At 37.2% G+C, this 16,710-nt stretch overlaps 1 long non-coding RNA gene across 2 annotated transcripts; it reads left to right on the top strand.

Moving 5' to 3' along the window:
- Positions 1-1,050: 1,050 nt before the first annotated feature.
- On the top strand, positions 1,051-2,203 carry LOC127619435 (uncharacterized). 2 transcript variants are annotated; one of them, XR_007967562.1, is made up of 5 exons: positions 1,051-1,436; positions 1,527-1,576; positions 1,670-1,728; positions 1,828-1,869; positions 1,939-2,203. It is a non-coding gene; the product is annotated as an uncharacterized LOC127619435 (long non-coding RNA). The 2 variants fall into 2 exon arrangements; XR_007967563.1 differs by having other exon boundaries at positions 1,956-1,986.
- Positions 2,204-16,710: the final 14,507 nt, after the last annotated feature.

Here is a 16,710-nt window from a genome sequence, read left to right as displayed (position 1 = left end):
ACTAAGTTGCTCCAAAGCTGTGTCTCACACTTCTTTCCTTTTACCTAGAGTTGTTCCGATTCAGAAACCATATCGGTGAGTACTGGAGTCACCTGAATCACCATGGTACACCTATAATAAGTGTTTATTTTCGGACTATTTTAGTACAGCGGGTCGCCGCCGCTGTGGAGTAGCACAGGACCTGGGTGACTCGTCCATAGTCATAAACGGAGAAAACGGAGCGTGAAACAAAAACAGCAGCGCGACAAATAAACTGCGTACCTGTGTAGTGCGTACGTGTGTCTCTGTTGTTAAAGTTTATCATTAATTTGATACTCATTTTAACAATCGGGAGTCATGTAAACATGACATCACGTGCGTCTTTTCTGGTCAGTCGTCATGGAAACATGAAGCCCTGGGAGGTATTGCACAAAAGTAGAATTAAGAAAGCCAGGATAACAGAACAGTCGCGGCTTGACCTAGTTTAATCAGTGCATCCTGGCTTAATCCGTTGCACGTTTGCTGAGCCAGGATGAGAACGCGCGGATATGTCAAGCCAAGTGTATATAGTTTGGATAAATGCACGTTCACGGCATTCTTAAAAAGATCACGAAATCGATCACAGAATCACCGATGCAAAAATGGACAAAACCCGTGCGGCATACTTTTCGCCTAATGAGCAACAGCTTCTTATGGAAACGTATGAAGAAGTGAAACATATAATATGTAAAAAAGGCAATACAGCTGCTGTAATAAAACAAAGAGAGAATGCCTGGCAAACAATAGTGGACCGATTGAATGCGTAGTAGTCCAAATAACCAGTGCTCCACTGAAACCCTCATAATTACAATTCAAGGAGTTACTTGTCATTTTCAAAAATAATTGTATACTTTGCCTTAAATGTGACTAGTGGACATGCATTTAACATGAAGAATAATTGCAAACACTTACCCACTATGTGCATCTATTTGATCTATTTAGTTTGTTTTATGTCTATAATCTGTTTAATCTTTTTACTCTTATCTATTTGTATGTAGGTTTTGTTTCTAATTGATTTGATGTAATCTATAATCAGATAATTTGCTCTATTTTTATCCATCTAATCTATTTTCTCATTTGTATCTATCTATTCCTCTTAAAGAACAAACATGTCTGGCCAAAAAAGGACTTGGCAGCAAGTCAAGATTAAATACAAGAATATTTTGCAGGCTGGTATGTGACTTGTTTGCGGAGAACATAGGTGACATGTTTGCTGACATTTTTTTGTCTGTGCTGATTTTAGCAATAAAAAAAAAGTCATATATCTGGTACGGGGGGTGGCCCTCCAACCCAAGACTTCACCACAGCAGAGGAGCTGGCCCTGGACTTAAATAAAGGGAAGCCAGTGATTGAAGGGATCCAGGGAGGGACAGCCACTGACTCTGGCCCAGCAAGGGATACTGGCCTCTTCATACAAGGTACATTATTGCCATACTACTGCACATGGAAAATATTGAAATCCAATATATTTTGCTATGTGGACTGTGTGACTTTGCCTTACCTTGCAGTGGCTGGCAACACCCTTACACTTTTGGAGCCACCAGACTATGATTCGCCGGTGAGTACTCTTTTTTAAATCATAGGCTTTGCATGTCCTGTCAAAAATATCAATACAAGTATTGAATATGGCATAGGGAAGCCACATCTACAGCAGTGGAGTGCACTTCTGCCGATGATGAGACCGTGTCGCTGGACTCCAGAAGGCTCGAGGTATCATGTCAATTTTGTGGAAATGGACACATTTTTTTAAGTTCATAATAGATAAGAAGTCAGGGAAGTGGTACTAATAGAAAATATCATTTGTTACAGGATCCTGACACTGGGCAGCCTGATAAGCAGCCTGGTAACATAGTGAGTATTGCCTAAAGTAAATTTACATTATGCAAACATTCTGCTATGCTAATGAAAAGGTGTTCACAGAATTCACAAACTGTCAGATATCTCTACACAACGCATCTTAAGAGACAGATTGAGCTGTCAGAAGTCAAGATTGATGTGAACAAAAGAAAGCTGCAGGACATGGACCTTGATATGCAAATTAAATGCAAGACACTGAGGAAACTAGAACTGGAAATCCAGAAACTAGAAAGAGAAGTGACTTCAGTTCATACTGTAACCATGACTGTAACACAATGTATTAATCATCATAATTTTTTCTCTCCAAAGCTCCAAGCTGACAAGTAATAACAGCAAAATAATAAAATAAAAATATTCCAAAACCATTGTGGTCTTGTAACTTTTTTTTTTTTATGAATGTCAAGTACACTTTTTAGTTATTGATCCAGTGAAGTGGAACTAGAATTTGGGAAGATAACCACAGTGTGTGCTACTGATGTCAAATAAAATGCATGTACACATAAAAAAGTTATATAGCCTACATTATCCTTTATTAAGGGATGGGCTAAATCAAAACTAAATTAACTGAAATAATTTGCAATGTATTGTTCTCTAACAAGTCTGCCATTTCTGTTATCTGGGAATATGGCAGCATTGTCCCAATCAACATCCAAAGCAACTCTGGGAGCCCTTTCTTTTCTTAGGCTGGCAATATTGTGCAGCACTGTGCAGGCAACAGTCACATCACATGCTCTGTCTGGGGAGGCCCTCAGGTGGTGCAGGCACTGAAATCGTGATTTCAGGAGGCCAAAGGTCATTTCAATTCGAGCCCTGGTTTTGGCATGGGCATGGTTGTAAGCTTGCTGTGCTGGGGTTTGGGGGTCTGTAAGGGGAGTCATCAGAAATGTCTCACAGGCATAGCCTTTGTCCCCCAGCAGCACACCAGAGAACTCACCTGCGACTACAAAACATAATTCTTACAAGTCCTGTACTCTTGATGTTCAAGGTGCTTAAAAAAAAAAATGGGGTGGCTTACCTAGAGAGAGTCTCTGGTAAATTCTACTGGCCCGAAAGGAGTCATGGACTGAGCCAGGCCACTTTGCCTCTAAATTTGTGATAAGGCAGTCAGCATCACAGATCATCTGTAAAAATATATAATGCCTATTAAGGTCATTTAATGCACAGAATAATTATGTAGCTGACAGTAACCATAACTCATTCTTACCTGAACATTGACACTGTGGAAGGATTTCCTGTTAACATAATCTCCCTCATGTGCCCCTGAGGGGCGTTGGATACGAATATGGGTGCAATCCACTGTACCAATTACATTAGGAAAAGCTGTAACACAAAATAATGAGTGTCATACTGTGACTGTGCTAATGTAACATTTTGTAGTAATCTGTTATTATTTGTGTTACCTGCAATCTTGTAGAAATCCTCCTTGATATGGATGAATCTTCTGTGACCAGGGAAGGTGATAAATATGTGCACAAGAGATTTCAATGCCAGACTTACATTTCTTATTGTGCGGCAAATAGTGGCTTTATTCAGGTTTTCTGCATCACCGACAGAATACAGAAACATGCCACTTGCAAAGAATCGCAGTGCTACGCAGACCATCTGTGGGACAGTGAGAGCATGGCTACTTGCTGTCCTGTGCTGTATGTTTGGACCCAGCAGCCTACACAAATATCTGATGCCATCACCTGAGAATCTGTACCTCTCAGTCAGATATTCGTCTGAAAAGGCCATTGGGTCTGCCCTATCTCGGAAGACTCTTTCATGCCTGAATGCTCGTCTGAGTATTAAATCTTCCTCATCAACTACATCATCCAACAAAGGGCATTTGTGAATAGGAAACACACAAATCTTTAGTCTATATATACTACATATTGACCTCGTTACGGACTTAATTGAAACCACATTTGCAACTTCATGAGCCATTTCTTATTATCTCATCAACTGCAATAAAATATAATATATTGATATTTTTTCTCATTCAACAGTACATTTCTACTCTATACTTGCATATATAGATATACATAGTCTATATTCTGTTTCTCATATTATAGTTCTTTTGCACTGTATTGGCATTCATTGTGGACAGCAAAGTAATAATTGCTCAGGAAAATCTGCTTTCCTCACTGGGTGTATGACAATAAACACTTTAAATCTCGAATAATATATATATTCATCAAACCTCTGACAGTGAAATGAACAGCAGTTTTCAATAATAACTAAAATAACAGTACGCATACTTAGATGAATGACAGTATATCTAGTATTTTAATGCAGGACCATGAAGTGACTAAAACACATTAATATCTAGTAGGATTTAGGATGGAACTAGCCGATAAATCACTTGGATTAATCTTAGCCTGGTTGTTAGCCTGCTCCGGAGCAGGCTAGCTCCAAAGTGTAAATCTCCATAGTAAATAATGTAGATTAATTTAGCCTCCCTTCATGCAACCGAGTCAGGGCTAAATTCAGTCAGGATAACTGGAAATCCCAGCTTAATCCCTTATCTTGCTTTTGTGCAATACCCCTCTGGCGTTTGGACCAGAGTAAAACAAACATATCACTGTATACCACCAGTATGTGTGAAAACTCTCACTGTGGCTTTTTAAATGAATTGTTATTCATTCCTAGATTTATATCTGTTATTTTTCAGATGTGGCTGACTATCAAACTAGACAATAAAAGAAAGTTTAATGTTTTTCTTTTGCTGTATTTATTCATTCCTCACACACAGAGGATTTAACCTGAACCAGGCTGAACTCCTGAACTCCTAGCATTACTCTCTCTCTCTCTCTCTCTCTTTCTCTCTCTCTCTCTTTCTCTCTCTCTCGCTCTCTCTCTCTCGCTCTCTCTCTCTCGCTCTCTCTCTGTGTGTGTGTGTGTGTGTGTGTGTGTGTGTGTGTGTGTGGCCTGCCAGTGAGCAATGGACATACGACAGTTCTTTAAAGAAAAAAGACAGATTCAGGTGAGAGACTAGGGACAGTCCATAATGACCTCTGTCTTGTTTTTTGTTTTTTTTGTTCTTCTGAAAAGTGTTAAGCTAAAGTAACAGATAATGCAAACCAGCTATCTGTTGTTGTATCAAATTAATTATCTAGGCAATGGTCCCCTGCTTTTATTTTCTTTATTTATTTCAAACCTACAATGGAGAATACAGCTTCTCTTGTGAAAGGAATTTGTGATTTATAAAAGTTTCTAAGCCCAATAATAATAATAATAAAGACATTTAAAATGGCACGCCTCTGTGTGCCTTTTGATCATATCCTTAGAATCTGTAAATGGTCTCCATAACATTTTTGTGACATGACAAACTGACCTCAACTCTCCTGCCTACAATATATTTGTGTATGATTGTCAGTGCCAAGGGAAAGAGAGGGAGATGGAGAAGGAGAAAGGGAAAGAGAGGGAGATGGAGATGGAGAAGGAGAAAGGGAAAGGAGAGCATGCAGGAAGAACCAGGTGAGGAAACAACAATAAATTGACATATAGTGAATAGTGGCAAGCAAAACAGTAACTACTCATACTCCTATACTAACTAATTGGCATTAAGTAGCCTATATTACATTAACTTTTTGTAACATTATTTTACACCACATTTTTTCATAATAAAGGAGGAAAACAACAGGGAGAGTCCATAAGGGATGAGAGGGAATTACATTTTGTTGTCCAAGTACCTGTTACTTTGTTCAATGACATTAAAGTTGAATCTAATCTAACCAATCTGATGACTGTTGATACAAAAGGAGGCACATGGAGTTAACGGTCAGGAAAACCAGCTGAGTGAAGAAGGTTTTTTGTTAGTTACAGGGGGCTGTCTGTGTGAACTCTCACAATTAAGCTGAAAAGGTCTCAAAAAAAAAAAAAAAAAATCTGGATTTTGGAGTTAGTTGAACCAATGTTAAAATGAAAAAGTTATTTTTCAATAGACATATTTTTTGTTTTTGTGTGAAAAGAGGGTGGGTGGTGGCAGTGGGGCTCACTGGGTGCTCAGCACCCCTAAAGCTCTGACCCTAGAATCGCCCCTGAATCAGCATAAAAGTAGTCAAATCCATGTGCCTCCAGTGGTTTAATCCATGTCTACAGAAGCGATATGATAGATGTGTTTAGAAACAGATCAATATTTAATTCCTTTTTTACTATTAATTCTCCTCCCTGCTCAATGAATCTCCACTTTAAATTTCACATTCTTCATGCATATCACCACCTACTGGGAAGAGAGAAGAATTTCTAGCAAAAATTGACATAAATGTTGATCTGTTTCTCACCCACACCTGTCATATCAATTCTGAAATAATGGATTAAACAACTGGAGTTGTACGCATTACTTTTATGCTGCTTTTATGTGCTTTTTGGAGCAGCAAAATATTGGCACCCCTTCACTTACATTGAATGGACCTACAGAGCTGAAATATTCTTCTACAAATCTTAAGTTGTGTTCTGAAGAAAGAAAGTCATAGACAGATGGCATGAGGGTGAGTAAATGATGAGATAATTTTTCATTTTTGAGTGAATTATTTCTTTAAGTAGCACATGGGGAGACACATTGTCCTCCTTTTGAGATACAATGTTCAACACTGATTTAGTTCTTGTATCTTTTAAGCCCAGAAATAATTGTGTTCTCATTCTAATAGATGATGCACAATTTTCTGAAGTTTGTGACTGGTGGAATATTCTGCTGAAGTATTGCTCTGCAAATGTTGATACTTTTCTAGCTTTATAAAGGCTAAGCATAATTATAAATTATTTTATCATCTCTACTTTTCTGGTAATTTATTATACCAATTAACACAATCTCTACATCAGGGGTTAGTATTATCAAAAAATATTATTATTTAAAATGTCACTGTTTTATTCTATTACATTAATACTGTTAAAGCTACTCAAGTTATTCAGCCAAAAGTAGTGAGTGATTTTCTGTTTACCTTGTTATTGTTGTTTGATTAATAGCCTTTATATGACATAGCTTACTAGACAGTGCTCAATTCGGTTGAATTCGGTTACATGTACACTTCAAGTCCAACATTTTGATGCAAATATGCTTTTTTTCCCACTGTTTAAATTCACTTTAGACATAAACGACTGTGTTTACATTAAATCATCATCAAGACGGGCATTTGCAGAATTATGAAGTGTATTTGATAATTTAGGAGCAAACCCGCATTAGCCACCTGTCAATCAAAGAGCACACATCAACAGACATCAGGAAATAAAGTAAACCTTTTATATTTCATCTAGATCAACCAACCAGTGATGCTCTTGCTATCACGATTGATGTAATGAACACCCCTGTTTAAGATTTAGGCTAAATATAGAAAACTACACAAAAGTTTGTTCAAGGACATCTCTATTTTTTCCAAAAAACATCTAGATAATTTTATTGCCTAGCCTTTTGATAACATTGCATTAATCTCTCACAGCAGCCCAATAATCTCAGTGATGGATAGTTCAATTACAGGCTACATTATAGAAACAGAATCTAGTCAGCAGAAATATGAAATTTACCTCGATATGTTTCTTCAAATTAGAGGCAGGATTAATGCTGATATCTGGCTTGAGCATGTTAAACTCACATGACACGATCAAGCAATTGGCATTTATCACTGTGAAAAGCCCTTCGATGAAAGCCGAGATGTTCATCTGTAAACAGTGCTTGCAGTTTGCCGCCAGATCTGCAGCTGTCGTTCAAGTTTTTTTTACACATGATTTGATGGGAGTCACAAGACTCTCCCTAGCCATTCATACTGATAGATAGAAATAAATTCAGGATAGGGAAGTAGCAAATACAGACGGTGAGAAAATATCACAGTAAAAGTAGTTACAGCACTTAAAATATACTCAAGTAAAAGTACAATTTTTAAATTTTTAAACTACTTAAAGACATTTCTTTGGAAAAAGTACTTAATTACAGTAATGTGAGTATTTGTAATTACACCCCTGCTAAGGGCGAACATTCACTTCACTTTCTATGGGAAAAAGCCATTCGCCGGGGATTTGCTGCTCATAGTCGTGTCATGTTTGGTGTGAAAGGGCCTTAAGCCTGTGGATTTTTTTTTTTGTGAAATGTTTTGAAAATTTTATCGCTGACAATTGTTATTGCACACCAATGGATACAATTAATCAAGTTAACTCTGAAATGCACCAGATTACTGAAGTAACAATGCAACAATTGCAAATTATGTTTCATGATGACTTTAAATGTATCATACATGCCTTCACTGCCACTGACAAATATCCCAAAATAAAGATAATTCCTTTGTAAACCACTCCATAAGATTACTTACAACCTGATTAACACAAAACATAAACACACAGAGACAGGCAGACACACTTGTACACATCTACACCCACATAATTGCTCACATAAAGACACAAACATTTATCTTGGACTTTATTCTTTATATGTACACACACAAACACACACACACATACACACACGCAGAGGTGTGTGTTGGTTGGCGGTCGGCTGGAGGGGAGGGGCGCACACACACAGATAATGGGAGCACACAACACCATAAATAATGCAACATTCAGCAAAAACTCTGCCCTATCAGCACACCTACCGTACCTCCACGGAGACAGCAAAACATTTTTTAATCTCCTTCCCTCTGAACCTTCATCCCTCACTTACATTACAAAAAGGGGATCAACTTCAGAAGGAATAAATAAGTCACACTTTTAGCACAGCTCACAAAGGACACATCCAACTGAATTACTGGGACAGTTTCACTCACTGGGTGTGTGTGAGTGTGTGTGTGTGTGTGTGTGTGTGTGTGAGCATGTATTTATCACTTTGTGGGGAACAAATGTCCCCATAAGGATAGTAAAACCCGAAATTTTTGACCTTGTGGGGACATTTTGTCGGTCCCCATGAGGAAAACAGCTTATAAATCATACTAAATTATGTTTTTTGAAAATGTAAAAATGCAGAAAGTTTTCTGTGAGGGTTAGGTTTAGGGGTAGGGTTAGGTTTAGGGGATAGAATATAAAGTTTGTACAGTATAAAAACCATTATGTCTATGGAAAGTCCCCATAAAACATGGAAACACTACATGAGTGTGTGTGTGTGTGTGTGTGTGTGTGTGTGTGTGTGTGTTTGTTTGTGCATGCTGGTCTAATACTGTATTTGCATGTAGGTGTGCATGTTCCATAATTCATATTTGTAATACTGACAGAATATGACAATCATTTAAGTCTGTGAGATTGTAAGACAGGGGGGTGCAATTTTATTGAAGCACAGATAAGAAAAGATAAGCAGTTTTTCTCAGAGGCAATTCTTTAAAGTCAACATGAAAATTGACAATTTCTTAGTACACAGTCTAGGTCTTATTGTTCATGATCCATCAGTGCATGTCATTTCAAATAATAATTTTTTTTTTTTGTCTATAATCTTTCATCAAAATGTTATAAGCCTCTGAAACGAATTTTCTTATCGGTTGACGTGACCTAGACCAGTTAATGTAATACCGCTGTATACCATTTAGTGAGAGCAAAGCAGTGAAACGTTACACCACCTAACAATTTCTTTGCATTTTATAAACCTATATTCATTATGTAAAAAGCAGGAAATCCCACAAACAACTATTTCCCTACAACTCTACACAACATTAAACTACAAACAAAATATGCATGAATGTAAACTTCTAACAGTTGCCTCACAATGAATGCCTAAGTGTAATAGTGCTTCTGTTTTGTGCTTACAAAGCAATTACAGGCCTAGCAATTTCACTCTGCACAAGAGAGGTAAAGGTGAGGGTCACCAAACCAAGCTCTGTCCATTTCTCTCTCAGTCAGGCCTGTCACAGCTACAGACAGAGTTATACCATCCGCAGTCGACTTTTCCCCTGATAAACCACTCACTCAAACACCTTTCACAGAGCAGAGCCTTTCATAAAGCAGGGGGAAGGGAAAAACTCTTTGCCAGTTTCATCTGCAGAGATATATTTAGAAATGCAAACCTTTGACAGCTGAGCTTCACTTTTATGCATGTTCAATAGATTTGCGTAAAAGGGCTGCACATTCAGCATTGTGGAAAGGGGCCAAGACAGACAAGATGTGCTCCAGGGAGTTTTCGGATGCCTGGGCTTTGTGTTACCTCATTTATCACTCTCATCTGACTTTGATCAAATCATACCACAGTTTTTCATCCGTCCCTACTTATTCTGCTGTGTTACACATCCATTCATCTTCCATGGAGCGAATTTGGCCCTATTGATAATTATATTTTTATAAAATACTAATAAATACAATTTACCTTGCGCACATTAGTCCTCTCAGAGGATTTTATACGCTTGTTCCACTGAAGATTAAAGCACAGAAAAATGATTAAACCTAAAGACAGAGAAAACTCAGTGATTTACTTTGTAACTCTGGTTACTGCCTTTTTTTTCAAAATGTATAAAGTAGAGTGATGGTGCTTCATTTCTCCATTTCCTGCCTTATATATGATGGAGCTGATTACTGCAAAACTGCTGACACAAAAAACATGGGACCTCTTAAACTTCTGTCATGCATAATAGCAACAGCGAAAACATTACAATCATCATGAAATGGCCTTCACAACCCGATTCTGCAACCAAAAACTTTCACTGAGGAAAAATGATTTTATTGGAAACTGACCGACTAATCAAGGCTCTGATCAAGACATGCCCACGTCAATTTGGCCTGTGTTTAGAGGAGTAATTTGTCCTGTTTACATTCTGCATTCATGGTGCTAATGCTAATGCTGACATGATACACATGGCCATAATATGCACCATTTACAATTTGTTATTGTATTTTATGATGTTTTTTGTGAAAGAAGTAAAACTTTGGAAAATGTCTCTATGCAAACAATCGTACAAATGTAGATACATTTGCACTAACTCGGCTTCTCTGCACTTTAGTCTGTTTATGTTGATTTATTTTGACTAATTGAAACAATTATCCAGAAAAAGATATTGGCATCAAAGTGGAGCACTAGGTCACACCCACCGATTACATTAACAAATGGCAGTAAGAAGGTGTTTAACAGCTGGTACGAAGGCATGACGTACCCCCCCACCCCCCACCACCTTTTCTGGCCCTGTCTGTCGGCAGGTCATCCCCACATTTCTGGATCTGGGAGGGACAATGGGAGAGAAACACAACAAAAATATTAATATTTAAAAATATACCCGCAAGATGCAATCATTAGGGCCCAAGTACATGTGAAGAAATAAATTAACCAAATTATACAGACTGACCATATAAAAGCTGCTGAAAGCTTATTGGTCGATGGCAGCCATGTTTTTTAAAATATGCGACTGTCCTCATAGACCTTGATGACACATTAGACAAATAAACTGTATGTAAAATTTCAAGACGATCGGACCAACATAGTTACAGCCATTTTTGTTTTTAACCATTATAGCACTACCAAGAGGCAGAGGCATTATATATCAGAGGCAGATATTTGTGTGAGTCCTCAGAATGACCACATACAAGTGTACCAAATGTGGTGATAATATCTCAATCTGTTCAAGAGTTATAACTATTTTAGTAAAAGTGGCCACACCCATTATGAACATGTTGGCATACCATTTGATGATAAATTAAAATTTTACAATTCCTTTGATAACTTTTCATTTTGAGACTCATTTTGAGCTGCTGAAAGCTGATTTGTCGATGATGGCCATGTTTTTAAAGATGCTTTAAAAAAGCTTCAAAGTGCTCATAGACCCTTGGACAAAGACAATGCATGCACAATTCAATTAAACAAGTCGATCAGACCAACAGTTCCATAGTTAGAGACATTTGTAGTTTTTTAATTGTTATAGTGCCACCAAGAGGCAAAAGTATGCAATATTTTTTGTGTGACCTCATCATGAGCCCATGCATATGTTTAACATATTTGGTGATAATATCTCAATCAGTTGATAAGTTAAAACCATTATAGTAAAATGGACACACCCACTACGAACTTTTTGATGTACTGTTTGCTGATGAATCAGAATTTCTTTGATTACATTTCATATTAGGACTTTGCTGAATCATTCTGTACTGGTTTGGTTCCGATCGGACAAACGGCCTAGGACGAGTTCGTTTTGAATTTTTTTCAATCAATCCAAAATTGCGGGAAAACGAAGGAGTGGAGCAAAATGCGGTCAGGGAATAAAACCTTTCGGCATGACGCAAGGAATGAGAGGAAAATTATAATTTTGTTTCTAGCACTTATGGCCCAAAATTTATGATTTTTGTTTGTTTTGTTCATGATAGCGCCACCTAGTCTCTGAAGGATGTGTGTCTGTATGCCTGAGTAGTGAGGGGGATTTGGAACCATCCTGCCAAGTTTGGAATCCCTACGATAGTCTCTGACGCCCAGGCACTTTTATGGCAGAAAATAAAATTAAATATAGAGGCAATCATCGATGTCCAAGCACATGTGAAGAAATAAACAATATAATCATAAAAGACAGAAATGATCCAGTAGATGCCAAATAATACAAATTGACAGAATAGGTCCTCCCTACCCTATATCTGCTGAAAATTGTGTATCAAAAGTTTTGCTTGTGTTATTTGTTTTGTCTAAGTCAAATGAACAAAACCGGAAGTCTCTACTATGTTCTGGTGCATAACATATATGTTTTGTTACTTGGTTGCTAGGGTAACCCCATCTGGATGCTAGGCAGTTACCAAGGTGATAATCAAAGGGCTCCTTGCGACCCTGAGTCAAATTAACTAAGCTGGAATTCTCTATGAGTTTCTGGTGCAGAGATATATGATTTGCTACATGGTTGCTAAGGTAACCCCATTTGGTTGCTAAGAAGTTACTAAGATGATACTCAAAAGGCTTCTCCTACCCTGAGTGCAATGAACAAAAATGGAAGTCTCTACATTGTTCTGGTATAGATATGTGATTTGTTTCTTGGTTGCTGAGGTAACCGCATTTGGTTGCTAGACAGTTACCAAGGTGAGAATCAAAAGGCTCCTTGCTACCCTGAATCAAATGAACAAAACCGGAAGTTTCTACGATGTTCTGGTGCAGATACATGTGATTTGCTACATAGTTGCTAGGGTAAACCCATCTATTTGCTAGGCAGTTACCAAGGTGATACTCAAAAGGCTCCTTGCTACCCTTAATCAAATGAACAAAACAGGAAGTGTCTACGATGTTCTGGTGCAGATACATGTGATTTGTTACATGGTTGCTAGGGTAACCCCATCTATTTGCTAGGCAGTTACCAAGGTGATACTCAAAAGGCTCCTTACTACTGTGAGTCCAATGAATGAAACCAGAAGTCTCTATGACATTCTGATCCTGAGATCCCCATCTAAGCATTTTTAATTGAAGTCAATGGGGTTTGGCTGCTAAGGTACTCCAAATGGCTGCTAGGGCGTGGCTAAGTAGTTTCCATACTTAAAAGCATTTCTTATCCCGTGGCTCTCTCTGGTGGACAAAATATAGCCTTATAGCTTTCATTAGTCAGTTAACCCCCCCAATGTTAATATAATAGCACAAAATACTTTTTAGTATTCTGCCAAAAAATATATGAGGCTTCTGTCAGCCACATGTTTTATCTGACAATGACCTTCAATATGTTTTTTTGGGGGGCTTGTAGTTATAATGGAGTGGGAGGGGATATTTTCTGAGTCCTATTTTTGGAGATATTTTGATGAAGTGTGGACATCACTGATGTTGTATTTCCTTCTGTAATTAAGTGTCACTGCCACTTTTACTGTCTGTCATCACTCACCAGAGCTGAGAAGAGCGGATGAGTTCAGAGCTCAATTATCATCATTAAGCATTCAGGCCGGAATCATAAAAAAATCACTGCAGCATAGTGTCTATTCAATAGATTAATTAAAAACAGTAAAAAGTGTGTTCAAGTGAGGACTGTACTTCAGTTGTTTAGGAATTTAATTTGATTTCCAGATAGACATTAAATAATCGCAATCAAGATAAAATATGAAAATTGCCAATCTAATGTGATGATTCAAAGTAAGAGTTTGTTGACCTCAGACCTTGGCCTGGCTGCTCAAATTACAGTATTCAGAAATTATGTTCAGCTCAGAAGTTTTGTGGTTATTGTGATCATTGTGGTAAGTTAGAGCTGGAACATTGAGCCAGACAAAAGAATGACCCAAATAACAAACATTATGAGTGCTTTGGCAAACATTCTTAATATAATAAGTAGCATACAAACACTCTATCAGAGGTCAGCTACATTGGCAAACACTTTCATTCAACAGACAAATAAATCAGACAAATTTCAATCATATTCGTAGGAGAAAGAATCAAGCAACTTGAGGCCATGTGTTTTAGTGATTTTCCACTGGCAAGGGGTGTTTTTCCTAAAGGAATAGTTCTTCCAAAAATGAGAATTTTCTCATCATTCACGCACCAGTTTTCTGTATCAAACTCGTATGCCTTTCTTATTTCTGCAGAACACAAACAAATATATTTTCATAGATATACGATGGGGTCCAAAAATTCCATAAACAAACAAACAAACAAACAAACAAAAAGAACATAAAAGCAGCATAAAGGTAAACCATACCACTTGAGGAGTTTAATCCATTTCTTTGGGTGAATAAGGAGTTATGGAGTGAATAATGAGTTCCATTTTGGTCTGTTTCTCACTCAAAACCAATCGTATCGCTTCAAAAGACATAGACTTCACTTGCAAAAGACAATGCTTGCAAAGGTGCACTCAGAATTTTATTTAATATGTCATCTTGAACTTACACTGAAACTTAGAGACCTGGCATCAACTTAGCCTAGTAGTAGCGTAAATGGGGACTAAGTCACAATTTACACACTACTAAATATTTGAGCATGGCACCATTAAACTTAGGTATGATATAAACCTACGTATAAACTAAATATGTATGGCAGCCTCCGACCAGGAGTAACAGGTGCAATAAAAAAGCAGACTGATATTTTATGATATCAGTGAGCTCATGTTTTGCATGACAGGCTTCAATCTTTTCGACATACAGTATGATGTTGACATTTACACCCATTTACATTTACGAGAGAGAGAAAAAATCTTACTTTAAAGCATGAAATCGTTCAAATGGTGCAGTTTTCAGGGTGCATTGCCCGGTGTCAAATTTCATCACATTTAAAATATATATAGGATATTAAAATTAATAAATGTCTATTTTTCCAGCCTGTTGTATTAATATTTATTTATCAACCCTTTTTTATTTTAGATACAGTTCCTATATATTTTTATTTACACAGGGCAAATATACTATTTATTAAATCTACTTTTATTACGCATCGTATTTTAATGGGGAAATCATTTATAACAGCTGACAGCTACATGAGCAGACAATGTCTGAACATCAACCGTAGTGAGATAAAACTGAAACCCATGGCTTTTTAACTGTTCTGTGTACAAATTTGAAGGCTGCTTATTGGATAAATACAGGTAAACATCATATTATTTGACTACACATTAATTTACGGAGAGCTTACATCCTACTAAGTCTTGCCTTAACAACAGGTGGTGCAACCAAAATAAGCACTGACATAGTTACAAACTAACTAGTAGTTACGAAGTACCAAACATTTGATACTTTTGAGAATTTAGGCAGGCAACCCTACCCTGGATGCAGCATTATTCAAACACAATAATTTTAAGTTACAATGCCATAGTAGAAATTCACTATTCACAGTAAGCCATAATTAATGTAATCCATGAGTGAAAGTGTCCAATTAGATGGCGGTTACTGAGATTAAGTGAGCAGTATTTGTCTGGTCATGTGATACATGGCTGTCACCATGAGAAGACCTTCTCCATGCAGATTGTTACTGGTTACAGGTATGACTGGAGTCTTCATCTCATGTGAGTGCTCATTATTTTAGACATTTTTGTCCAAATTTATTTTCATTTCATTAGTAGTAAAACATTTGTAATGCTGAGAAAATTCTCGTATGGATGGTTTTATGTCCTTTTTGGAGCTTGGATGTTTTGGAACCCACTGACTTGGATATAAACACATCATACATCTATGAACATTTTTCTGTTGTATTATGCACAAGAAAAGTCATAAAAGTGTGAGATGGCATGAGGGACACGAAATTATCTAAATTTCAATTTGGGTGAACTATTCCTTTAAAACCCATTTACCATGCTGCAATCACTGCAAAGCTCTGTAAGTGGCTTATTGATTTTATAAATCAATGGCAACAACAATATGATAAAAGACACTGTGGTTATTTATTGAGAATTGAACACCTGCAAAGCTAATGGTAGCATTGCCATTTTGTTTCCATACTGTATACATGACCTTCCAAGCATCAAGCAATAAAAGTACTTTATCAGAGTTCAAAGTTTTATAACTTTAATCTTTTTTTTTTCTGTTCATGACTTTCACAAAGGAGACACCAATAAAGAAAATGTATACAAAATAAAAACAGAAAACTGGAGTGGAAGCCGCTGTTCAGAGCAACTTTTAGAGCACAGGGACAAAGTGTACACAAATAGCACCCCTTGAGCACAGCATTCCTTTATTACCACCTTGCTATCACGTTTATTAATATGAAGAGAGCAGGCCTTGGTTCTTGGCATCATAAAGATTAGAAAGTTTTCGCCCTCTATGCATCCCAGAGTAACCAGGCAACATTAATAATGAAAGACGAAACAGGCCAATGTTATTGGGGTTTTTTAATCACTGAGGGGATTCACAGGAATTTCAGAAAAACAACAGGACATAAGAGATTTCCCCAGTGACAAACAAAAGAGTTGTCAAATAATTGTCAAGTACTGCAAATGCATTGTGCAATTTAAGATATTGATTTGCTTCATTAAAACAACCTGTGAAAATAAATTCAATTCCCATGTAAGTATCATGAACATTTGATCCCAT

This window comes from Xyrauchen texanus, chromosome 26 (genome assembly GCF_025860055.1).
Source record: "Xyrauchen texanus isolate HMW12.3.18 chromosome 26, RBS_HiC_50CHRs, whole genome shotgun sequence".
Classification (NCBI taxonomy): Eukaryota; Metazoa; Chordata; class Actinopteri; order Cypriniformes; family Catostomidae; genus Xyrauchen; species Xyrauchen texanus.
Note: the sequence above shows the minus strand (reverse complement) of the source record. Positions and strands in the feature narration are given on the sequence as shown.